Here is a 27,602-nt window from a genome sequence, read left to right as displayed (position 1 = left end):
AGGTCCTCATTATGAGTCTGGCAGTCTGACCGCCGTAGGACTGCATCAGCCCCAGCCAGAAGCCCACGGCGCTGGCGGTCCAAAGACTGCCGTATTACGAGTCGACCATGGGGCCGGCATTGTGGAGGCGGGGATCTTGCAGGAATGGTGAGTGCTATTAATGAATATATTGATACCTGTGTGTGCATTTCGTTTGCATATGTGTCCGATGCACACATAAGCATAATATATGTGAAACAATAGCATATACCCATTACCGGGGTTCAGCCCAAATATGTGCAGTCCTGGCAATGGGTATATGGTTCCAAAAGGACTCACCTGTTAATCGCTGCACACAGGGTGGTAATCCTCAGAGTGAAGATCCTGCTGTGAAGGGGACATGGAGAAAGGGATCTTCTCCGCCTTCTCCGCCGACACCGCGGTTAATGGAACAGCCAAACTCAAAATAGGGCCCTAAACCTGGCAAAAGTCAAAAGCACTCACCTTTGCTACTGGGCATCATCCTATTGGCTTTGCCAATAGTTTCCCCCTTCTGACAGATGCTGCTTTGAATGCACATGTATACATGGAAGCCATCTTATAATTGAATGGTAAAAACTTTAAGAAACTCCATTGTAAGATGGCTTCCATGAATGTGAGCGCATTCACTGCTGCCATTTTGTAATGGAGTTTTTAAATGATTTTTTTGAACCTCCATTTCGAGATGGCCATTGTTTATGCATGTAAATGCACAGTGGTCTTGTAATCAGGGGTGGGTGGAGCTTGCAGAGTTGAACTACATGGAATTCCGTGGAGTTGCCTAAAACCTCACTGGAATTTCTTGGAATTCCATGAGCGGGTGGAGTTGCTCCACTCGTCCACCCCTAAATGGCAGCAATCTTATAATTTTGATAAGGGAGGGCTGCCTGAATGCTCTAAGTGGTAGCCGCAATGATTTTCGGTCAGTAAGTCAATGTGTAAATCAAGAGTGAAGCGCGTTGCCATGCTGGAATGGGTCTTTCTGTGTGTATGCCCAGCATGTCCCTCCTGCCCGCGCATTGGCTGCTCACATTCTTCCAGGAAAGTAGTGCAAACTGATTCCAGCAGTTGAGAGTGATGCGGCCGGGAATCCGAGGGGGTGGTATTCTTGATTTACACATTAATTCCCTGAATGATAATCATGCAGTTACCGCTATGAGTGATTGAAACAGCTGCCTGAAGCATCCAGGCAGCCTAACATATCACCTATTACTCTGACTTGACAGGGTGCTCCCCTGTGACTTTCCCTACCATTAATAATAATAATAATAATGCAACATTTATAGAGCGCCTGGCTACACATAGAACAGTGTGTCCCCGCGCTAATCACTGATAAATTCAACAGAGGACCTGAGAGAACGGGATTATGAAATGGGGAAGAGGAGTGTTTTTAATTTCCTCCGGAATCCTATTTCGGATGGCTCCATCCTCATATTCAGTGGTAGAGCATTCCAGTATTTGGGGGCTAAGTGCCTAAATGAGCGTCCGCCCATTCTGGCCCTAAGAATACGAGGTGTTTTAAACAGCATCGCACCAGAAGATCTTAGATTGCGAGTAGGGCGATGTATGGCCAGGAGGTTCTTGAGGTAATCCGGACCTTTGTTCTGGGCTATGCGATGCGCGTAGCAGAGGGCTTTAAATTTAATACGCTCCCTGACGGGAAGCCAGTGGAGTTTAGCCAAGGCAGACTTTCCTGATGCTCTGCGCGGGAGGCCAAGCACTAAACGTGCGGCAGCATTCTGCACGCATTGAAGTTGATGAAGTGCTTTTTGGCTTAGCCCTAACAGCATGGCGTTGTCGTAATCAAGGTGTGGAGTCACTAAGGTGTGAACAATGGTTTTTCTGGTTACTGCAGGTAGGAGGTCTAAGACCTTACGAAGAACCTTGAGTAGGCCAAAGCATCTCCCTGTGACTTTATTAACGTGGATCTTGTACGAGAGGTCAGTGTCCAACATAACACCAAGGTTACGTACCGACTCCCTCGGAATGGGGGGGTCCCCAAGTTCACTGGGCCACCATAGCCTTGACCATGAAGATGTTTTCTCTCCCGACCACCAACAACTCTGTCTTTTCGCCATTAAGGCGTAGGCAGTTGTCATTCATCCAAACTGCCACTGCTGACATACAGTTCGAGAAGTTGATGGCATCTTGACTACGGTCGGGTGTGAGTTTAAACACCAACTGGGTGTCGTCAGCGTAGCTAACAATGTCCACCTCAAACGCCTCCACCACGCGAGCCAGGGGTTCCATGTAGATGTTAAACAAGGTGGGGCTCAAACTTGAGCCCTGAGGAACCCCATGGCTTACCTTGCGTGGGGACGATCTGAAGGGAGGACAATGTAGCTGAAAGCTTCTATCGGCTAGATAAGACTTCAGCCAGGCTAGCGCTGACCCCGTCACCCCTATCTCCGTCAGGCGAGACATCAGCGTGGAGTGCAGCACGGTGTCAAACGCTGCACTCAGATCTAATAAAACTAATGCTGCTGTCTCGCCTTCCTCCGCTATCTGCCTTATGCGCTCAGTGGAATATAGAACGGCTGACTCCGTCGAGTAGCCAGTTCTGAATCCAGATTGGGATGAGTGGAGATGGGTTTCTTCTTCTAGATGTTCCATAAGCTGTTTATTAGTAATTTTCTCCACAATCTTTGCACAGAAGGGAAGAAGGGAGATGGGGCGAAGGTTTTGCAGTTGTGAGATGGGGATGTTGGGTTTTTTCTTTAGGGGAATGACCTGGGCAGTCTTCCATGCTTCCAGTACATGACACTCTTGAAAGGACAGAGTGATCATGTGGCTAATATGGTCGATTAGCATGCTCTCCATAACACCTTTACACCGCGCCACTGGGCATGTGTCAGATGGAGATCCGGATTGTATGCTTTTGACAATACCTAGAAGTTCATTTCTTTCTGGCGTTGTAAAGCATGATAGCTGCGATTTTTGTGTGGAAACAGCTACATTAGTCCCAGGACTGGTTAGCAGGTTGTTACTAGCTGTAAATGTGTCATGAATTTTGTCCACCTTATCCACAAAATAATCGGCTACAAGATCGCATAACTCATTAGAGTAGACGTCTTGAGCCTCAAGCCTGGATGGGGTCGTGAGTTCTCTGTAGATACCAAAAAGTTCTTTGGTGGGGTTGTCTGCTGATTCGATTCTATTTTTAAAATAGATGCCCTTTTCTGACCTTAATAGTCTGTGGTATTTTTTTATCTCTATTTTATAATCTTCTTTGAGTTCAGGGGCATAATTCAGCCTCCACCTCCACTCTAGCGTTTTACATTTGGCTTTAGCCAATCTAAGTTTTTCAGAGAACCACGAAGCTGTTTTGGATTGCCTGGTCGGGGGTTTAGACACCCATGGTGCTACTTCATCCAGAGCATTGGCCATCCAATTCTCATAACTGTTCCATGTTTCCTGAAGTGTGTTACATTGGGGCATGGAATGGTTAAGTAAGGCGCGTTCGAATAGTTCATGGGAGAATTTCTTCCAGACCCTGCGCTTAATAGGTAAGGCTCTATTAGATTTAGTTGGCGGGGGGGGTGTCTTCTATTTCGAACGGGACGATGCAGTGGTCTGACCAGACCAACTGGACCGGGAGTAGGACCACAACACCTTCCCAATTAGAAAAAATGGGGTCCAATGTATGGCCCATCTGATGTGTGGAAGCAGTAGATAGTAGCCTAAGCCCGACAGAGTTTAGTGCTGTTATCACGATTTGTGCCTCTTTACACTTTTTGTCTTCACAATGGAGATTAAGATCTCCCAAGACCAGGAATTTTTTGTGTCTGATAACAGGTTGATGTACTAGGTCCAGGAGTTGGTTTGCGAAGTTAGCTGCACTGCCTGGGGGGCGATATATCAGTAGACCGTTAACCGTGTTTTTGGGGTGTATTTTAAGGGTGAACATACCGCACTCTGTATTAGGTATGGTAGCTTTAGTAAGTGCACAGTCTAGTTCTTGTTTGTAGATTATAGCTAATCCCCCACCACGTTGCTTTTGTCTGTCTAATCTTAGTAGACTGTACCCCGGGGGGATAGCTTCAAGAACCTCCGGGGAGGATGTTTCATCCAACCATGTTTCGGTGAGAAACAGGGCGTCCGTTTGCCTATTTTGCAGTAAGTCGTAAATCTCGACTTTATGCTTCCTCATGGACCTACAATTCAGTAATAGCAGCTTTAATTTAGCTATTTCCTTAGTCTCTCCTCTGAACAGTGATAGTGTAGAATTACACGTTTTACAGTAGGGGGTAGTGAATTAGCCGGGAATGTTTGGGAACAGCTGAGGGCCGATTTCTGATTGAGTGACAGCAACTCTGATTTAGTATAACATAGTTGATGATTAGACTTATTTTGCAGTGACTCACTGTTGGCTGGATCAGGGAGTCCTGCCCCTTGCCCCGTCCGTTCGCGGACGGGCGCAGACAGGCAGGACTCTGGCTTGACTCCAGCGCGCAACCGGCGCGCCCGCTGTACGCGTCCGCTGCGCGGAGCCATCGCTGTATGTTTTTATATGGCGCCTGAGGGGCAAAGGAGGAAAGCCCTCACAAAGATGGCCGCCACTGAGTACTCGTCCCAGTCCCTCAGTAATGCCGGCCCTAACTCGGCCAGTAAGTGCGTGCAGAGGCAAGTAATCTGCCAAATGCAAATTAGAATTTAAAAAATACTTGAGGGCGAGGAATCCGCACCCCAAAATCGGTGCGTGATTCTAGCGCCTCGGAAGGTGAAGCGTAGCGCGCTGATGCCAGGGGGAGGGAAAGGACACAGAGGATAAAATAAAACCGAATTTTTAAAACCAGTAGGAGTTTCAAGCACCCGGCTCAAGCCTCAGGTGAAATAATAGCAGCAATTTACAGAGAGATGCAGTGATGTATGAGGCAAATAGTTTGTTATAAAGTGCATTAATGGTTCTGATGAGTGGTGGGTGCCACCTTGAAGCTGATAATCAAACCAGCATAGTCTGTTCGTGGAACTGTACTTCCCTATGGCGGCTGCCTTTCCCCGTATGCGGTCTGCCTGCGGTATTCTCGGTCCAGTGGTGATCTTCACAAGGTAGATCCTCTCAACTCGTAATCCGGCGGTCACACTGCCAAGCTCATCGTGCTCGGACCTTCTCCGCCGACACCGCGGTTAATGGAACAGCCAAACTCAAAATAGGGCCCTAAACCTGGCAAAAGTCAAAAGCACTCACCTTTGCTACTGGGCATCATCCTATTGGCTTTGCCAATAGTTTCCCCCTTCTGACAGATGCTGCTTTGAATGCACATGTATACATGGAAGCCATCTTATAATTGAATGGTAAAAACTTTAAGAAACTCCATTGTAAGATGGCTTCCATGAATGTGAGCGCATTCACTGCTGCCATTTTGTAATGGAGTTTTTAAATGATTTTTTTGAACCTCCATTTCGAGATGGCCATTGTTTATGCATGTAAATGCACAGTGGTCTTGTAATGGAGTTGTGGTATTTTTTGAAATTCCATTACAAGATACTAGCCATGAAGCATTCATATGCACAGCCAAAATAGGAGTGAGGCTCTGCCAGATAATGGAGGGGTTCACTTTCTGCACTGGAGGGTTGGGCAAATAGACAACAACAGAGGCTCAGAATCACAGAGGAGAGGATACTGTTAGTGGCTACTGAACACCCCCATGTAAAGTCTCTGTAATGCCCTGGCTTTTAGGAAAGCGCACACAGCCAGTGGAAGCTTTTTTTTAAATTCCACCTGCTAATAGCTCAATGGAGCTGACTTAAAGATTACCCTTTGTTCTCTATGTATGTATGTATACATGCGTATGTTGGTATATATCTATGTGTACATATAATGCAAGGTATTTGGCTAACAGCTATAGCTATCTGTAGGCAAGATCTAAAATGCTTTTGTGCTAGTTTTGTTATATTATAATTGAAAAGACATTTTATATCATTGTAATGTGCATGGATTGTATGGTTACAGATTGCTAATGTACTGAATTACTTTTATTTCAAAATATAATTATTTGTAATCAATGTGATTGCCAATAAAGCTGTGCTTGTCCGTGAGGGAAAAATTAAGAGAGGTGAATCTGTATTTCTGTTGAGTCACTTAAAACAAAAAAACACTTTTGTTAAAAGCAATCTATTTTTACAATCATCTGGTATCAAATTGTACGAGAGTACACAATTATGATAGCTCCTAATGAATAGGAAATTTGCCTAAATTCTACAATAATAAGTCTTGACAAAGTTGATACATGTCTGAAACTTTATATCTGAAAGTATTTCTTCAATGATTGACAAACTTGTTTTAGTAGTTGTGGGGTTGGCTAAATGTAAGAATGGATCAGTGTCTGAGTGCCTGCCTAGCAGGATGGCTGGATGAACTGCTGGCAATAAATCTTCAGCTATTGGGTAATGGAGCAAGGTTCTGCAGGTAAAGCGCCTTGCTTGTACTCAGCCCTCTCAAAATAATGTGTAATATACTAATCAATATGTTTCGTCCTATTAACAATGCAAAACAGAACATTTCTAGTAAGCTGGGGAAGCTCTCATATGTGCTTTTACAAACCGTAACTTGAAAGCATTAAAATGGCCGCAGCCACGCGGGAACTTTTCTGCGCATGCGTCTGTCACACTAACGTGACATGACGTATTCTCTCTGCTTGTTGGGAAATTCTTGCTTCTGTGCGCTAGAACTAAGATGGCTACTCTGTATGTTAGCGTGCTAACTATTGAACTATTACTTTTACAAAGTTGTTCATTCTACTTAATGACTAATGCCATAGTTAAAATAAAATAAAGGGAATAGAGTAGAGATAAGTGGTATGCAGTGCATTCATTTATTTCTTGTTCTAAAAACTGTTTCGTTTCTTCTTTGCATGTACTATTGAGCCTGACATGTACTTCTGAACTCCATATTTGTAGGAACTGCACCTGTGCAGAGAAACTCAATCTCTGAATCATTGACATTGAAACCCGGCCAAGTCTTGACTCACTAGAAGATGCGCCTGGGAGCATGAACTCTCAACCCCACAAGAGGTAGCTGGATTGTACTAACTTTAATACACTGTTATTGATATTGATACATTCATTGTCAAGTGGAATAAAAGTGCATGGGAAAATAAAATTATGGGCGGGAACGCTAATTTCAATATTGAAGCAGGTGACCTCATAACTGGCATGGTGTGATGACCTCTCCTCGTCTTTTGACATATCAACTTGAGGGAATTCACACATTTGCAACATGGAGGGTGGTACATTGCCCTGGAAAATGGTATATCTAAGGTTGATTTAGCTAGTTAGTTTGTCCGACTTGTCCGAATAGCTGACCTGTCACTGACTCAACGCACTCAATAGGCGATCAAGAGCAGAATTGCTGGTGGAGCACTCTGTCAGAAGATTCGGGAGCAGAGGTTCTGGCGGAGCACTCTGTCAGAAGATTCGATAACCCAATCGGGGTTCTGGGAATGAATTCTATAACCCAATTGCGGCTCCTGAGGGAGAATATTTGCAAACCAAATCGGGGTCCGACAGTTAGCTGCAGAAAGGGGTGTGACGCTGGTGTTGCACTTCAGCTGTGGGTGCCGGTCCTGACCTACGGTGGTCCTGTCCTGATTCAACTTGATCCGTACTTATCCTGATTCTGGTCTGCACCTGTTCTTTCCTGTTGGCATCTACATTACCAGGTTTCCTGTCCTTTATCCAAGCGAGTGGCCAGGGTTGGTGTTCACATCATTCTAGGTAAATATAAGGTTGCATGGGTATGTCATTGTGATGTTTCCCTCTTCCTACCCTTCCTATAATTCAATGCTTAAAGAACGTTTCATGATAATTTCATATCATTTTGCTTTGATATTTTTCTTTCTAATTGTTCAAGCTATGATTAATTTGGTATGGACCTTGACATTTAAAGAATTTATATAGATAAAGTGTTTATACTTTTCCCAAGTCTGTGGTTATTTATGAGTGCAAATGTTTGTTTTCTACCTATTATTCTAACTCCCTTGATCCTTAAGGACTCTAGGTACCGTTGACAAGAGTTGGTAAGTCAATGGTATAGGTCCTAAAAAAGTTAAAATTAAATCACTGGTATAGCGTAGGTTTACCTGTCAAAGTGTGTATGTTTTATGGGCCCAAGTGAGTATGGTAAATTTCTGGGCTGGTGAACCTGCACTCTATCATGGGTAAAGCCTATATGCTTAACAGGGCACAACAAAACGAGTTATGCTCTTTTGCTCTCATTTACCTTGAACTGGCAGGCATAAAAGAGCCCAGGCCTGAGGCATTACGTACAGGAATCAAACATAATAATATACAATGCTTTGTTATGGTTGGTGCGTAAATGAAAAAAACAGAGAGTCCAATTGTTTCAAAATGACTAAACCTCCTAAAGAAAATAGGTTTTCTTATACAAGCCTCACCCACCAGGGCTATCCCTTGGTGGCATGCCTCATCATCAGGTTCATCCCGTTCCCGTTGCGTTGCGGAACGAGGCATGCTACGACCTACAAGATACACAGGAACACTTTGGGTGTATGTAAATGATAAAGGAGATGGAAAATGATAGGAGTAGAAAAGTAGATGAACCACTATTTTTTCTGACCTTTAGTTGGTATATTTAAAAACAAGAGTGACAATAAAGGAAAGGCTTTAATGTGCCTGCCTTTACTTTGAATTCCACCTTGTTCTTTGAGGCCAGTATGTATTACAGGAAACCCGAGTGCACATAACTACTGACTTGCCTTTTAGGTCACTACTGGAATTGTTGCCACAGTGTGGGAAAGAATACATTTTTCTGAATTTATGTTTAAAATCTATCACTTAAAAAAATACTTCTCAATGCACTGATATAATCTGATTTACTAAGGTGAAATGGTTCAGCACGTTAGTAAAATTCACTTTTCTTATTTTGTTAAGAGACCTTATAGTACTTTTGCACTTTCTGCAAATTGTCTTTAACAAGCAATTGCAATGCAATAGGTCCCACATTTATGCAAGACTGAGCCATTGACATTGTAAATAACAATACCTTTTATTTTTGTTTTCGTTTTTAAAACATAAATAAAAGGCATTGTCATTTACCATGCCAATAGCTTAAACTCGCGTACATGTGAGCCCTATTGCATTGCAAATGCTTGTTCTGTGTGCTTTTTCTGTGAGAACCAGTGGTCCCTGGTCCGGGGAAACAGCAGTGGAGCATGGAGGAGGGAAGAGGGAGAGAGGTTAAACAGCGTCACTTTTACTAGGTCCTCTGCCCTCTCCCTGGCTTCTTTTCTTGAAACAGGAAGCAGGAAGGACCCGGGTTCTCAGGCTCCCCCTAACTAATCACAACGTTGCACTGTAGCATTCTGAGGGGTCTGAGTGCCATGGTTCAGCGCTCAGCCAGGGAAAAAAGAGCCTGGTCATGTTTTCCACTCAGGCTGTAATTCTGCCAGGGTGAAAAACAAGCAAAGTGCGCATTCACTGCGAAAAGTAGTGAGACGGCGCTCCTCCGCCTTAGTGGAGGAGCCACCACTGGTCAGGACTGGGTTGAGTGCTGCCTCTTCAGTGATGAACCACAGAATAAACCAATGTTTCATGGAAACAAGTGTCTGTCTTAAGGGCCTTGAAACAGATCCTGAGTAGAATCCTGTCTTCGTATAAGGCAATGACCTTTCATCCCATTGCTACTCGTGACTATTAAAGGCCATGGTTCTGTAGTCGAGCTAAGGCCCCATGCACAAATGGACATTGGCTGTTATTAGTGGCTTTTTTCTTCCCATTGAAACATGGACGGTGACTTATGGCTCTGTTCATCTATTAAAACTCCTTGCTTATCTCTTCTTCCTTGTGCTTGACTTTGATGTCTCCCCACCACAAGACCAGGTTTTTAGATGTGCTCCATCTTGTTCTTACATTAGAGCCTGCTAATCACGAAGCACTGAGCCAAAAAAGTGATTAGGTAAGAGTGGCCAGAACTAGCTGTGGAAAGCCACTCAAAATTAAGCATGGGCTGAAAATTCGTTCCGCCCTCGGAATTTGTGGATTGTCCGCGATTTCGCGATCCGCGTATCTCGCGAAATCGCGGTAAAATCTGCGAATCAGCGGGGATGAATTTTCAGCAAGCACTTACAGGGTAACAGCAGCAGGTGCAAAAGTTGAAGCTAATTTTTTGTAACCTTTTACAAAAGGGTTACAAAGAAATTAACTTCAACTTGAGCACAAGCTGCTGTAAGCCTGTAAGTGCTTCCTGGCGCCTCGTTGCCTACTTGCAACTATTCTCTGGCCCTGCTCTGACCCTTGAAGCAGGGTCAGAGAATAGTTACTAGTAGGCAATGAGGCGCCTGTCACGAAAATTAAACCTGAACAGGAAGCAGAGACAGATATAAAAACAAGCATTTGCAATGAAATAGGTCTCGCATTAGAAAAGTTTGAGCTATTGGTCTTGTAAATGACAATATTTTGTGTTGGTTTTGAAAATAGCTAAATTAATAGCTTTGTCATTTACAATAGTTATAACTTTCGCAAATGTGACATCTATAGCATTTGTAATGCAACATGTTTTGTATTTACGTGACTTAGCTGTTTTGATATTACAAATTACAATGGCTTTAAATTTTTTTATATAATTAATACTTAAATAAAAGTGATTTTAATTTATAATGGCAATAGCTTAAACTTTTGTAAATAACTTTTGTGAAGATTATGTTCAGTGTATTTTATTGTGACGAAAATCCAAGAACAGAAGTGAAATATTAACATCTTTTTGTGACATTTGTAATAAAGTTTGAAACATTGAGAGAACATATTTGAACCAGTTGTTGTTGAATGGTTGTGCAGATTGATGCTGGGGTGGTGCTGAGTGGTGCTGTGGTGGTGCTGAGTGGTGCTGTGGTGATGCTGAGTGGTGCTGTGGTGGTGCTGAGTGATACTGGCATGGTGCTGAGTGATGCTGGGGTGGTGCTGAGTGGTGCTGTGGTGGTGCTGAGTGATGCTGTGGTGATGCTGAGTGGTGCTGTGGTGGTGCTGAGTGATAATGTGGTGGTGCTGAGTGATGCTGTGGTGGTGCTGAGTGATGCTGTGGTGGCGCTGAGTGGTGCTGTGGTGGTGCTGATTGGTGCTGTGGTGGTGCTGAGTGATGCTCTGGTGTTGCTGAGTGATGCTGTGGTGGTGCGAAGTGGTGCTGAGGGATAATGTGGTGGCGCCGAGTGATGCTGTGGTGGCGCTGAGTGATGCTGTGCTGGCACTGAGGGGTGCTGTGGTGTTGCTCAGTGGTGCTGTGGTAGTGCTGAGTGGTGCTGTGGTGGTGCTGAGTGATAATATGGCAGTGCTGAGTGATGCTGTGGTGGTGCTGAGTGATGCTGTGGTGGCACTGAGTGGTGCTGTGGTGGTGCTGAGTGATGCTGTGGTGGTGCTGAGTGGTGCTGTGGTGGTGCTGAGTGATAATGTGGCAGTGCTGAGTGGTGCTGTGGTGGTGCTGAGTGATGCTGTGGTGGTGCTGAGTGGTGCTGTGGTGGTGCTGAATGATGCTGTGGTGGAGCTGAGTGGTGCTGTGGTGGTGCTGAGTGATAATATGGCAGTGCTAAGTGATGCTGTGGTGGTGCTGAGTGATGCTGTGGTGGCACTGAGTGGTGCTGTGGTGGTGTTGAGTGGTGCTGTGGTGGTGCTGAGTGATGCTGTGGTGGTGCTGAGGTGGTGCTGAGTGATGCTGTGGTGGTGCTGAGTGGTGCTGTGGCGGTGCTGAGTGATAATTTGGTGGTGCTGAGTGATAATGTGGTGGTGCTGAGTGATGTTGGGGTAGCGCTGAGTGATGATGTGGTGATGCAGAGGGCAGAAAGGCACAAAAAGCAGTCTAACAAAGGGCAGAAGAGCAGAAAAACAAGGGAAAAACTAGTCTAACAGAGGGCAGAAGGGCACAAAAAAAACAGTCTAACAGAGGACAGAAGGGCAGAAAAACATGGGAAAAACAAGTCTAACAGAGGGCAGAAGGGCACAAAAAACGAGTCTAATGGGGCAGAAAGGCACAAAAACGAGTCTAACAGAGGGCAGAAGGGCACAAAAAACGAGTCTAACAGGGGCAGAAGGGCAGAAAAACAAGGGAAAAACGAGTCTAACAAAGGGCAGAAGGGCAGAAAAACAAGGGAAAAACGAGTCTAACAGAGGGCAGAAGGGCACAAAAAACGAGTCTAACATGAATCCCGCCCTGTGTGTTTGTCCACGAAGATGCCACCTTTTTGTGCAATACCTCTACTCAACTGGAGTACTTTCTACTGTCTAATCAGTAAGTGCTCCCTCATTGGCTAAATGTATAGGGGCAGATTTACAATAACTGGTGCATCCCCAGGGATGCGCCAGTTATTGTGCGCCGCAGCTCCGCCACACATGGTGCGCCGCATTTGCAATGCGGCGCACCATGTGGCAAAAACAGCACAGATGCGTCACGCATCTGTGCCGTAAAAGCAGCACATTGCTGGAGCTGCGTCTCAATTGCTCAGGGGGGCCCTATCTCCCCAAAGCTGCATCAAGCCTTGCACCTGCTTCAAGCAGGTGCAGGGTTTTGACAAAGCATTGGCCTAAAAGTGACTGAGTGAAATCTTGTAGATTTCACTCAGCCACTTTTAGGAGGCGTTCCTGTGCAGCAACACCCTCCCCTGCGCTGGAACGCCTCCTGATGGCACAGGGCTTTACAACGTGACGCATCTCTCAGAATCATCACGTTGTTAATACCCAGCACCATGGCGCATCTTTTGTGCTGCCGCTGCGTCACAAAAGATCTCGGTAGAGGGTGGCAGTGGTGAACCAGAGGGTGGCAGTGATGAACCAGAGGGTGACAGTGATGAACCAGAGGGTGGCAGGGGTGAACCAGAGGGTGACAGTGCTGAACCAGAGGGTGGCAGTGCTGAACCTGAGGGTGGCAGGGGTGAACCAGAGGGTGGCAGGGTTGAACCAGAGGGTGGCAGTGATGAACCAGATGGTGGCAGGGGTGAACCAGAGGGTGGCAGTGATGAACCAGAGGGTGGCATGGGTGAACCAGAGGGTGGCAGTGGTGAACCAGAGAGTGGCTGTGGTGAACCAGAGGGTGGCAGTGCTGAACCAGAGGGTGACAGTGGTTAACCATAGGGTGGCAGTGGTGAACCAGAGGTGCTGTGATGAACCAGAGGGTGGCAGTCGTGAACCAGAGGGTGGTAGTGGTGAACCAGAGGGTGACAGTGCTGAACCAGAGGGTGGCAGGGGTGAACCAGAGGGTGCTGTGATGAACCAGAGGGTGGCAGTGGTGAGCCAGAGGGTGGCAGGGGTGAACCAGAGGGTGTCAGTGGTGAACCAGAGGGTGGCAGTGCTGAACCAGAGGGTGACAGTGGTGAACCAGAGGGTGGCAGTGGTGAACCAGAGGGTGGCAGTGCTGAACTAGAGGTTGGCAGGGGTGAACCAGAGAGTGGCAGTGCTAAACCAGAGGGTGGCGGTGGTGAACCAGAGGGTGGCAGGGGTGAGCCAGAGGGTGGCAGGGGTGAACCAGAGGGTGGCAGTGGTGAACTAGAGGGTGGCAGTGGTGAACCAGAGGGTGCTGTGCCCATACACAACCGCATGGGTAACTTCGCCATGCAAGCGGCACCTGAACCTGCAAAAAGCCCCGCAAACACGCAAAAAACCCAGCGAACATGCAAAAACCCCTGCGAACACGCAAAAAACAAAAATCTGCAAATTCGCACAAATTCGCAGATTTTACGGATTGCGAATTCGATTTCGCACGAATTCGCGGAACGCAAATTCGCAAATTTTGCCCATACTTACTCAACATTGACAGTGAAAAAAGCCTGTTTTAAAGTAATGTTAACATGTATCAATTTGTTGGGAAGGGTTGTCTCCCATGCTGGTTGTGAAGGTAAGCATGACAATAGTGTTGACAGTCATAATTACTTTGTTACTTTATATTTGCTTACTAATGCTGCAGATCTGTTCTTTTAAACGAGCTCTTTGTGTAAAGGTCTCTTTCCATGTTTAATTCTCTGTGACATAGTCTGTGGTATGTTCTGGGATGTGATTGGTGTGATCTGTTTCTTACATACTAGAAAATAGGTTATTTTCAAAATTGACTCATTATTAAAGATTTTTTTAAACTTAAACTTGATGTTTGGCTGGAAATTCGTAGGAAAAGCTTGGTAATGCTAAAAGCACAGACTAGAATTCCCTCCTTACTAAAGTGGCATGAAAGAAGTCTAGTGTGTTTTCTGGCAACCAGTGACACATCAGATGCTGTCTGCATTGTACCATCTAGCACAAATCTAGCCTCGGCATTTGAAGTTCTTCTCTTCATTATGACCCTTTTCACCAATGTATTGGAATCCTCATTTTAAAAGGCAGCTTAATGTGTGATTAGACAGCAAGTACTGTCACTGGTGTGCTGCTTTGATATACTAAACGGTTATTCACACGACTCTTCTGTTCAGTAGTAATCATTTTGTCTACCACATATGGATGAAACAAAGAATGGACCTACAGATGTTGTGCACATCTTCCCAGCAGGGACTTTTAATCTATCGATCTATCCTACGATTCTGTATCCCTGTGCTCACATTTTCAGACAGGATTCTTCCAGTGACTCTATCAGAGTATGATGAGCGGTACTCATTTCATCTGCCACATAAGGAAGAAACAAGGGAGTGGACCTGCAGACGCTGTGTGCATCTCATCAGCAGCGACATAACCCACCAAGCCGTCCTACAACCCTGTGTTGCTGTGCTTCCTTTTCAGACTCCAGTTGTCTAGTGCCTATCCGTCCTCGTCATTTATTCTTGGAGCTAGAGTATATATCAGTTGCTCCTTCTGCTCGGTATGTGACGGCGGCCTGCTTTCCTAAAATCAGCAGGGATTTTCCACTTGTGGGGTCAGTTTATTGGGGAGCAGTCCATGTGACTATTTTAATAACATGGAGGAATACCTGGCTATAAAAATGTATCTTATAAAAAAATTTATTATTACCTCCCCTCTGTAGATCACGTGTGTGGTGTACCACTGAAGGCACATGTAGTCGGCCTGACTTTAAGTGTCATGACGCACGCCTGAAGCCGACCGTGGGTAAACTGTCAACGCGGATGTGAGGTCGGGCGGTTGCAAATGGTACCATGCCTTCTTTGACATGAGAAAAATTCTGCAAGTTCTGTTGATATCTGGCCTGTGTGTAGCATGCAGCTGCCAGTGTCACTCATCGCGGCCCTGTCACCGGGCGGGGAGATTCCATAGAGCAGCATGTAAGCAAAGCACGTCGTCGTGCTTGCAGCAGGTTAATCTCAATAAATAACAAACTGTTGCCATTGCGGGAATGAAAAAAAAAAGGGCTTACTCACTAATTGAAGGAGACAGTATAACACCGAAAGTAAACGATCCAGTCCTGTTGGGTGTTCCCAAAAGGAGACAGGGCAGTAACAAGGAGGTACTAAGAAACCTCATCATCAATCAGAAACCAACATTTCCCATGGACGATGACGCCAGCCAATGAAAAATATGGGCGGGGCTTCCACACCACTTCAAAAAAATATCCTAATACAGCATGCCTCGCAAAGCGAGCTGTGCCTGCGCTGCAACGCTAGACGAGACCTAAATATAAAGGTGTTTCTGAAGATAAGCAGTGCAAAACAACCTAGTTACTTCCTTTCTTTAACTTCAATGTATGTTTCAATAAAGGATTGCCTATTTATTGAAGTGCTGAGTTCAGTAAACAGCAGCCCCGTGCTGCTATTGACCAGGGGGATGCATGTAAAACTTAGGAGGGTCGCAAGTGGCCCCTGGGCCGTACTTTGAATATCACTGGTTTACATGTATAGAGGGCTAGTCCTTGTTTTACCTGCTACAACTTTGTGCATTCTTTTCAACGGTTTCTGGATCATCACTCATAGCCTATTTGATAAGGTCTCTGACTCTCTACCCAAGGTTATGCGGTTCTCTTGACAAGTTTTGAATCGCATGATATTTGAAGAATATATCTGCTAGATTTCCATTTCCATTGTTTCTTGGGATCCAATTGTGTCCTGACTTGCCTACTTCTACAGTCTCTTTCAAGATTGGGTCTATGCCCTGTGGGTCTCTTTCTTGTAGGGCTAGCCTTGTTAATTGTAGCAGTGTCTGTTACTTCTTCATTTATGGAGGAGTTCATTGACTCTTGGATGCATTCCCAGAAATATAAGCTGCACACTATATTTTTCAGTGTTGCTAGTGGTGACCGTCCGGCAGAGTGTTTATATCTCAGTGGGTAAAGAGAGTAACTCAACAAAATCCTTCTGCTCTTTCCTTCTTGATTAGATCAACCTTAGCCTTGAGTTTTGGATGGCAGAATGGTACAATCAATCTAGTGAGGCTGTCTCAGTCCTTGCCCTTCCTTCTGATTATCAGTAATCAATTGGGTGCATAATAGGGCCCTTGTTCGTTATTTCTAGGGGTAAGCTACTGTGTTAGGATGCATTGTTCCTTTATCTTCAGAAAATGAATTCTTCTTTTTTCATCTGAAGGCTCTTATACTTCACTGTCTTCCCATTGGCAGAAGCTTAATCTGTACCATTGTTATTAGTGCCTGTGGTTCAGCCTACTCTTTAATACCATGCACCATGACTCTTACAGGTGGTGGCTTTTGTCCTTGTCTTTCTGAGCATGGCCCTTCAGTCTGGCTGGAGGGTAGTTTTGTAATTACTGTTATGACCTCTGTCATGGATGTTTATATCTTTCTGAGTTGTCAGCCACCTTCAAGTTCTCACTCGCTATATTTGCCTGAGGGCAGCTTTGTTTCTGGCCTTCAGATTTTTGTACATGTAGTGGCTTTATTTTTCTTCATCAGGGGAAGCAGAACACTGAGTGAACCACTTTCTGTTTATTGTTCCTCTAGTTCCAGTGGGGTCTTATGAATAATTTTCTTATTGTAGGGGGCTGTTTGCAGTCAATTTGCTCGAAGTTCATGTTGTTTCATCACTACTACAACAGCAAATATAAGTGAGAATAAGACTCATCAATCTTGTGGGCAACTCTCTTCTCCTACCGTTGGACTGTTGCTTCTGCTTGTTTTCTATCCTTGTTCACAAGTGGTGCATTCTGCTCAGTGAGGCTCTTTGAAGCTACACGGGGTCTGTTTTTGGGCTCTCATCAACTGGCATGGTTGGTCACTTTCCTTACCTGACAGTTTGTCCTAGGTCATCTCTGGCCTAGGCTTGGAAGATTAGTGGAATCTTTTCTGTTGCCTACTGATTTGATCTTTGACTTAGTAGGACTAAATTGTTCACTGTTACGGACATGTAGGTTGCTCTTCTATTGCAGGTGCAGTCATTTATTTTCCTCTTTCTCTGGCTTGAGTGTGTTCTACTTTCATTTTGGGATTCTTCCGGTCTTAACTGTATTTGTGATTTCTCAGGTCTCTATTCATTAGCAATCTATGAGAATCAGGGCTCTTGATTCTTTGAGACCATGTTACCAGGTTATCTACTAAGCATATATAGTTGGCTGGGTCCTGATTTACTGTCTATGTCTCCCGATATTTTCAGGTGTATCCATGACCAGGATGATGGTTTTGATTAGTGTTTTGATGAACCGATACTCAGGAAGAGCCCTAGCCTCTGACTGTAGGGTCTCAAGATGAAGATTGACATTGTTGAACACAGGGGTTGCTGATAGTCCTCTCGATGCAGGAACAAATATTCTCTTGGTTTGACATAATTTTTCACTGGCTTTCTATTGTGACGGCTAGTTGCTTTCTGCTACTGGTACATCATTTCAGATTTTTCACTTTTAATGACACTGCTGCTCTACCTATTGGTCGTAGGATCCCTGCGATCCAAGTTGTTATTATTCTGATCCATTGTCTCTTGCCTACATTACCTCTGAATGTTGTATCACCTTATAAGAGCTGTGCTGGTCTATAACAGCATTTAGGCATTCAGGGCCTTGACCAGTCTTCCTTTTTTATCCTTTTTTTATGAAGGCATTTGGTGATCATTGATTATCTACTACCTTTGGTTGCTTGTTTCTCCATTGCCCTAATTTGTTCTTGGCTGAAGTCCTTCTATTAGAGCATGTTTAGAGGCAGTTTCTGATGGTTTGTTTTGTGTATGGACTACACTAGAGGGTTACTCACACTGAGAACAGTATTGCAATCATTTGAGGCTTCCTTCCCTGCCCTATTTCAGGATAAACTTCAAGGTTGATGGTTGACCTTTATGTAAGTGCCTTCTATTCAGACGTCTTTTCTGTTTTACACTTCAAGTCTCTTAGGTTGCTGTGTTCATGACTTATGGTGAATTTCCATTTCTGTCCCTTCGGTTTAAGGATTTGGTATTTCTAACAGGTAATAACTGAAATGAGGGAACTAGAGGGAATGCCTGATTGCTTACCTAGAATCTTCATTACTCTTAGAGCACATGAATTCAAGGTAATCATTTGCGGTGTCCAAATAGCGAATTTTAAGTATTCACTATTTGGTAATTGCAAATGCCTATGATTGAAGGATTAAAAAATAATCTTACAAATCCTTAACATTCCCTAATAGCTATTCGCAAATTGTGAATCGCTATTAGGGAATGCATTCCCATTCAGTCTTATGGGCCTAGAGGCCCATAGGAATGAGTGGAAATGCATTAGCAATTTGCGATTACCAAACTGGTAATCGCAATTTGTGAATGTAAATCCAAGGGTGGCTGGGGGCCTATGGTCCCCATGAAGCACCCCCAAAAAAGGTAAGGGCATCTGTCCTCTACATAGCGCATTGAAAAATGAATTTTTGTGCATTTTCAATGCATGAACAAATTACCATCAACTTGAAGTAGATGGTAATTAGCATTTCCTAAATGCACAGTCGCATTTAGGAAATGCTACATGCATCTCAAATAGGGACCCGCAAATTGCGATTCCCTAAATGCATTTGAAATGTAGGTAATTGCAAAAAAATTGCGATTGCCTATATTGTGAATGCAAAAAGGTACATGCATCGGAAATCGGCCGATTTGCGACTGGTAAAATGCCTGATGCATGTGCCCTTAAGTCCATCTGCCCTCTCTCAGCTGTCTGAGCTTCGTTTCGGGCTTGAGTTTGTCCGAAGATGATGGGAATGCCTTCTTTTTTATGACGCCTCGCAAGGTTGGGCTAGACTTGCATTTTCAATTTATTCCTGGAGTTTTTGTAGGTGGAATTTCCCAATAATTAGGTGCTTCATCTTTCCCATGGTGATACCAGATTTACTCTAGCTGGAATAGATCTCGCCCCCTTTGCAGGGTTGAAAGCTACCTGTTAAATTTGTGTGAATACGCACAAACATGTCAATGCCCAACTTTTGCAGGTGCCCCTAACCTGGAACATTCTCAACCCATCCTTATGAGATAACTTACTCTTGTGTATAATTATACCATACTATTGTAATTTTACATATGAGCAAATCTATTTACAAGTGCAGATATACATTTTATGAATGATAACGTTCACTTTGCAGTCACAAAGCCGGCAATTTGTCAAAATAGCTTTGTGAACTTGTGTCATGGATAGGGGCAAATATATTTGGAAATTGGGCATTCGAAGGTTCCGCACTAGCCTGTTCATTTATCTGTATTTTATTCCAGATGACTATGATCTGCGATTTCACCATGATCCACCCCCACCCCCAAATATTCTGGGACATGTGGGTAACCAAGCTTTTTCTTGGTAACTTTAAAGTTCAGTAGTTAGTGAACCCTTACTTTTACAATTTATTCTGAATCTATACTTAAGCATTTTAAGAGCCCATTACAATTGAACCTGGGAAAAATTTGAAGTACAGCAGTAAAATCAAGAAATTCCTTAATTTTGTGTCATATAAACTTTCCAAAATGTCTTGAAATTATGCAATATAATTTAACAAGTTATATGTTTTACAAACAAATAAAAAGTAAACAACAGAGAACAACAAAAAAACATTTAAGTCCCTTGCTTAAAAGTAAGCCGTGTTCTGCATGGAGCTCCACTACCATCAGTAAACAGGGGCAGAGAAGGATTCAGATGTTAGGACACAAGTAGACGAGAGGGAAATAGAACGCATTAGCTTTCAGAGGGTTTAGTAAAGGAATGCGTACCTGATTTACAGCGCTAATCCCTCCAGGAGATGATCTTGAGCATCCTAGTAGGATTTAAATGCTAATGCTTTGATTTCCACTAATCAGATGCTTCATTGCTTCAGCCGCAAAGGCATTGTTTCTCTCTAAATTGACCCAAAAAGCAATAAGAAGGAAGAAAGAACGATGGAAACACTAATCCAGCATTTTTCTGCTGATAATGCAGCCCGCATTAGGCAGCGTTTTGGCTTTTCTCGAAAACCACCACAGGCCAGATCCGAATTACAATACTTAGGGAACAATTGAAGTCTTAGGCTTAACTTTTGTCCCCTGGCTGTGGAAATTAACTTTATCACACGATCCATTGAAAAGCATGTTGTTTCCTTAATTTAGACATTGAGATAAACTCGTGTGAGTAATGTATCTGCTACTTTTTGCATAATCCCTTTAAGGTATACATTTCGATGTCTAAACATTAGCAGAGATTTTCCGCGGTATGCATGCAAGAGGCATATATGTATGTGCAAATAAAAGTAATGCACACAGTATACCTATGTTGTTGAATACATATTTTTAACTTGTATTAGTTATGTACACATTCTCCAAAAATAAACATGACTTTCTCAGTGAAAGGGTCTAAAATATACCCCTGAGTATTCCAAAATGTATTAATGGACTTTGTGGAAAATGTAAAAAAAATAAAATCTGGAAGAGCATTCTTCTCGATTTATTTGTATATATATCCACACACACAGAAATATGTAAATATGTAAAAAAATACGCACACAGAAAAAATATTTATATATATACATATCAAAATATCTATCTATATCTGTGTATATATATATACAAACACACACATATATATATATATATATATATATATATATATATATATATATATATATATATATATATATATATATATATATATATATATATATTGCAATTGGTGATTAGCACCAGCAACCAAGCAGCAGTTGTGTCTACTTGGAAGACAACTGAAACCCTGAATTAGATATAGACATGTCACTTATAAAAGGGCAGCACGTTGCGCTTGTGCAATTTGCATCACTGAAGTTGCTGTTTGAAAATACATTGCGGAAGTGACCTAATGAGCTCATCGTGTCTGCCTGTACTTTATACACAAGATAATGGTACTTCGGGAAGGTGACCTGTCAAAGGGTCCCCGACAACTTCAGCTGCAAAATGTTATATTTTTCTGTATAATACATGTGCTCTAATCTAATAGTGATGGCAGCGACACAGTTTCATGGTACATTAAATGTACTTTAGTTGATTTTGTCCAGATAATAAATGGAGGCTAATTGAGTTCTACTAACTATGTCACATCTAGCTCTTAGAAGAATATTGACAAATCTTAGTGCTAGCTTCAGAGAAACCTGTTCAAGCCTCATGTTTGGTAACAGTGCACTAAACATGAGTACGTGTTCCAAGTCATGCTGCAGATTCAGCTACCACCAACACTTACAAGGCTTCCAGCAATGCTGGCAAGCATTATCTAAAGAATGACCACTCAGAGATATACTTGTTTGACATGGCTGATAGGCAAACACTACTGCATGCCCTAAACACAAAGGGGCATATTTACAATAACTGGCGCATCCCTGCAAATCAGCAGGGATGCGCCAGTTATTGTGCGCCACAACTCCGCCATCATGGATGCGCCACATTTACAATGTGGCACACCATGGTGCAAAAACGGAAAAGATGCGTGACGCATCTGTGCCGTAAAAGTGACGCATTGCTGGAGTTGCGTCGCAAGCGCGACGCAGCTCCAGCAATGCTCTAGGGGCCCTATCTAGTTAATGCTGCGTCAATCCTTACGCCTGCTTCAGGCAGGCGCAGGGTTTTGATGCAGCATGGACCGAAAAGTGACTGAATGAAATCTTGTAGATTTCACTCAGCCACTTTTAGGAGGCGTTCCTGCGCCGGAACGCCCCCCCCGCACAGGAACACCTACATGTGGCGCAGGGCTTTACAACGTGACGCATCTCCCAGATGCGTCACGTTGTAAGTACCCCCACACCATGGAGCAGGATTTGCGCCGCTGTTGTGTTACAAACGTGACACAACGGCGGCGTAAATGAGGCGCAAGGGGCTTGTAAATCTGCCCCAAAGTGCACGTCCAACTCGACAGGAACAAGACGCCCTTATTTTAATTTGCTGGTTATATTTAATTTGATAATATTGGATTCTGTTAAAATCCTTTATTTTGCTGCCCCCTAGATAACTATTTGTACAGGTATACAACTGTTACAACGAAGTTTTTACAACGCACTACCATTACAACGCAGGCATTACCACGCATACCATTACAACGCATTGCGCTGGGGGGCGCTCTAGGATAGGGAATAAGTATAATTTTATATCCAACACCTTCCCTAGTGTCCACGGGGACTGGAGTTGGAATATAAAATTATACTTACCACTATCCAGCACCTCTAAGCGCTATGCGTTGTAACGGTATTCGTTGTAAATACCGCGATGTAATGGTATGCGTGGTAAAAGTATGCGTTGTAACGTCATACATCCATTTGTACATAGTGAGGCAGGTGATATAAATGATGTACTAAAGTCAAGGCACACTGGTGAAAGAGGACGAGACCAAAATGTGTCAGTCCGAACAGTTCCATATTGTCAAAAAATAATGCAATAAAGCCTGAAGGAATATAGTGACACGTTATAGCGGGCAGTAAATTTGCAAACAGTGAAAGAATGGTTGTAAGGTTTGGCAGGCTCCTTAAAAGATTGGGGGGGTTAAACAATGGTGCTGTTTTAGCTTCTCTGATCTTATCATCTAACATTGCTGTGCACATTTTCCTTTATAACCACAACGCTTAAATTACAACATACTTTATCTGCTGACTGGTGAGTATATCAATTCCTCTGTGCATCTCACTAGTGTGCATGTTGGACTCCATAAAACCATCGGATTCAATTATCTTCTCAAAAGAGTGCCTCAAATTGATTGACTATATATTTGCTGAAATGTAACACATACTACAGATTACCTGAAAGATTTGGAAATTCATTTTTAGTGAAGCTTAATATCATGCCAAGAGGATGTAGAGCAAGCCGCCAAAGTTATTTCTATTACCACATCGGTTGCACCTGCGGAACCACAACAGCTCCCAGACTCAGTGGTACTTGGAACTAAGGGTGCAGGAGATGGTGCAGCAACCCCTGAAAACTTGAACTAGTTTGAAAGGGCATTCAACAATAAGGAGCCTTTCAAATATGTGTGTTCTGGCTGCTTTTGTTTGTTTTCAAAGACATTCTACTAGGTATCCCCCATCACTGGCCACATCAGCCACTGAATAGTCTTAAAGGCTTATGCCCACGCTTTCAGAAAGTTACTTTATCAGGGGATTTCGTAAAAGAAATCCCCAAGGCTATCCAGAATTCTATGAAATTATAGATTATTATCATTATACTAAAGTGAAAGCCTCTAGATTGTTCACTGGTAGACTACTCATGAGTTAACAGTAAAAATGCATCTTAACATTTTCTATTTTCTGCACTAGGGAAACATTGTGCCTTTGTAAAAAATCTTCCAGGGTTTGGAGTTTTCCCCATGCAGGGGGCATATTTATCATCATATCACGCAATGCAGGAAGTCACATTGCTGAGCTGCATGATAGGGAAAAGGCATGAATTCACCTTAATTGACATTATACAATGCATTTCTGACTTCTCCCAGCTCTGGTACACCATGGTGAAAGGGTACCTGCATTGTTAGCAGGGTTATCTTTGTACAGGAAGGGGCCCCTTCATGCACAAAACTATTTCCCTGAGGCATTTTCTTTTTTCTGTGTGTGCTGCAGGATGCAGGAGAGGGAGAAACAAACATATTTCTCCTTGTTACACCTCACTAGGGAGCAGTCACAATTTTGGCATTTCCCCAGGTCTGCTACTGGGAATGTGTCAATCCATGGATTTTGCATGGGAACACCCACGCACCGCCCATTGAATTCCTCCCTGGGGCAGAGCAATGTAATGCAGTGATTTGTGCTGCATTGTTCTTCTCTGGATTTATCAAGTCAGTCAGATCCAGCCTGGCTGGCCTCGCATGGCTTGATAAATCCATTCTCAAGGGTTTCATCAGTTTTGCACCCCATTGCATGGTGGAAAAGAGACACAGCCCTTCATAAGCATTGGTCCCTAATGTATACATGTACTCCAGCATTTGTTTGTATAAGAAACCAATGTAGTTGTCTGATATTATCACAAACGCTCTATTTTGTAGGTGTTTAATTTTTTCCCAATAAGCAACCTCACTCCTCCTATAGGGAAAGGTATGTTCTCAACCTTAACTCTGAATTTAAGTCTCTGGAAAATGTGACATACAAGTGGATTTTATTACAAAACAGGAAGCTCATATTATGAAGGCTTTTTTTTAACTGCTTATTTTATTCAGCATTTAAAAACAACTACAAACACCTCAATCCTGCTCTCCTTAGACATGAGGTGTAAACATTAAAAACATACAACAATACACTATAAATAGGGCCATGTCATGAGACTTTTCCTCTGTTCGTACTATTGAGGTTAGTTGCTTCTGTGCGGATTGCTTCTGTATATGCTGAATCTTAGCATTTGGGGAAAACACATTTGTTGGGAGAGTTACTTTGTAACTGGATTTCATTACAAGACATGGAAGCTAACATTATGCATTAATCCTTTAATGCAGCTCACAAACAGACGCTTACATCACAAAGACTAAGAACAAGAACAAAGTGACATCATAGTATCAATAAAAGGCATGTGCCATAGAAGATCTGCCTCTTTTAAATGCGGTTCTCAAACAGATAAGTTGTCTTGCTTACTCCTCTTTGAGTTTGATTTACTGATATTGTTTAGAACATATATCTTGATAAGCTAGAATATTGATGTTAAGCTAGATATGATTTAGATATTTATAGACGTTTTAAGAGGTTGTTTACTATCTTGTTAATGCCATGTAAATGCCATGCTTACGACCCTCTGCTGTTTGGCTTAACCCTTCCATTTCATGCCTTTTCGTTACCCTCGCCGTAACCCCTTCCCTTAAGACTTCCAATTTATGGTTGTCTTCCCCTCACCTTTCTTCACCCATGTCCGATTTCAAGGACTCTCCTTTTATCATGTTTTTCACCTCCCGCGGTCCATGTAAATGCGCGTTCCATGTAAATGCCAGTATCACGCATACTTCGAAATCGAGGCGCTCGGGCATTTTCCTTTAGGATTGACTGTATTTTTATGTTTTCTAACTTACTCGCGCTTGAAGCACTCGCCCTCAACCACGAGCGCATAACTATCGCGCGCATTTAGAGGAATGACCCTCGGCGGCGGCGGCGCAGCACGCCCTGCCTTCTAAGGGTCATTCCTCTTTCCCTCGAGGTTTTCTGTGGCACGAGCGTGTCGGTTGCTCAGGAGAGCATTTCCGACACGATAATCAGCTGTTTCTTTCGACTCCCTCTATAGCCTTGGCAAAAACAGCACATAAGGGCAAAACGGAGGCATAACTGGTATAATAGATTTTTCAAACCTTAGCATTCTTATTTAGATAAAAAATATTTTTTTTAAAAAGGGGACAAGATTTAATTATAGAATTATAATTAGCACAAGATGATATATTAGCATGAGATGATATATTTGATGAATATCATTTTAGAATACATTTAATAACTATTTGAGACATTATATAACAAAAAATCAGTTATACCCTTTCAACATTTATAAAATCAATTATTAATTCCTCCCTATATTTAAAAGACATATATTGACATTATGTCTGACACGGAGTCCGACGACGCAGTTGCTAGCTCCCCTAGCCACACTAGTGACTCTTTTAAAAAATTTCTAAAAAAAGAGATGAGGTCATGCTTGATAGATACTCTCAAAGAGGTCATGTCCCACAAAAGAGCGCTGATTAATGATGGCAACACCCCTCATTAACCCTCTTTCTCCAAAGCTCACAAGAAAGTCAAGCACAATGTAAGAACTACTGGTGGTATTACTAACCCAGTTGACATGGGAGGTCCTAGCACCTCACGCAGTTTGGGAGGCCATAGCGCCTCAAAAGGTGATGGTGCCCCTCGCGGCACAATCAGGATGGGTGTCTCTGACGGCACAGTTTTGGCGGGTGACCACAGCGGCACAATTGGTGACAGTGCTTGTGTTGACTCAGACTCTAACTCTGACGTAGAAGAAGTTTATGATGAGCCTTACGACGAGTTTGTATTTGACCTTAGCGATAACGACTTAGACGAAATGGACCTAAATGCACTTTCTGAGGCTGATTCTTCCCCTTCCACAAAAGACGCAATTCTTGATCCTCTAGGCGGCGAGATGTTCTCCCCAACAACATTTCCCATCCTAACAGCTCTAGATGGTTCCCTCACGACCATGTCGCGAAGTCTGTTACCAAATGGCTAAGGAACTCTCTCGGGAGAGATACACGCAATACCATGCGGTCCGAATGCCCTAGACCATGTATTGATGATAAGGTCTGCCAGACCCCTAATCTAGATCCAGACCTCATTAAGTTCTTATTTAAACTGGGTAAAGATCCCAGGAAAGGTCTCGAAAGGGCCCTTAAGGCATGTCAAGATAGCCTTCTGGATATCCTCGGCCCACTTACCAGAATCCTCGACCTAGCAGAGGAATCACATATTTCAAATACTCCCCTTGACATTGATCTAATAAGAGGATGGAGCCAGAGGGCGATTGTACTCCTAGGCAATGCTAATTCTGGGCTTAATATGGAAAGAAGAAAAACTATGCTCAACAGGATCAACCCCAAACTTGGTGACCTCGCAGAGAAAGAGCCCTCCAATAAGCCTAAAGGTCTCCTCTTTGGAGGAGACATGATCAAAACAAACGGTAAATATGTTGCATCCTTCACCGCTCTAGATAAGGCCCAGAACAACATGAGAAGAGTCTTCCCAACAAATATTTTTGGCCAGGCCGGAAGAAGGGGCCGCTCTTCCGGCCGTGGAAACTTTCGGCCCTTCTCATCTGGTAGAGGAAGAGGTGCCACTGGTAGAGGCTTCTACCCCTCCAACAAACAATTTTACCCTCAGAGAGGACGAGGTTCGCGTGGCAGAGGCTTCTCCTCCCGTGGAGCATCAAACAACAACTCTCAAAGTAAGTGCCTTTACTTCTCTTTCCCCTCCGAGGGTCGGGGGGAGACTCAAACTATTTTTTTCACGTTTGGAAGAAATTTACACAGGACCCATGGGTTCTAGAGACAGTCCGGGGCTTCAAGATAGACTTTGTAGATACTCCTTGCCGGACCATTACACCCAGACCTCTACACCTTCCTTTAGAATATCTAGCAATTGTCAAGGAGGAGGTTTCCTCTATGCTCAAGAAGGGTGCCATTATCGAGGTACCTTTGTCGCAAAGAAAATTTGTTAGTACCCTCTTCTTAGTCGAGAAGAAGGACAAAGGTTGGCGACCAGTGATAAACCTTTGGGAGGTGAACAAATACCTTGTTTATCGTCACTTCAAGATGGAAGGGATCCATCTTCTCAGGAATTGCGATTCTCCTATTAACATGACCAGCGAATC

This window comes from Lissotriton vulgaris, chromosome 1_1 (genome assembly GCF_964263255.1).
Source record: "Lissotriton vulgaris chromosome 1_1, aLisVul1.2, whole genome shotgun sequence".
NCBI classification, from domain to species: domain Eukaryota; kingdom Metazoa; phylum Chordata; class Amphibia; order Caudata; family Salamandridae; genus Lissotriton; species Lissotriton vulgaris.
The sequence above is the reverse complement of the archived record's forward strand: the minus strand, read 5'-3'. Positions refer to the sequence as shown.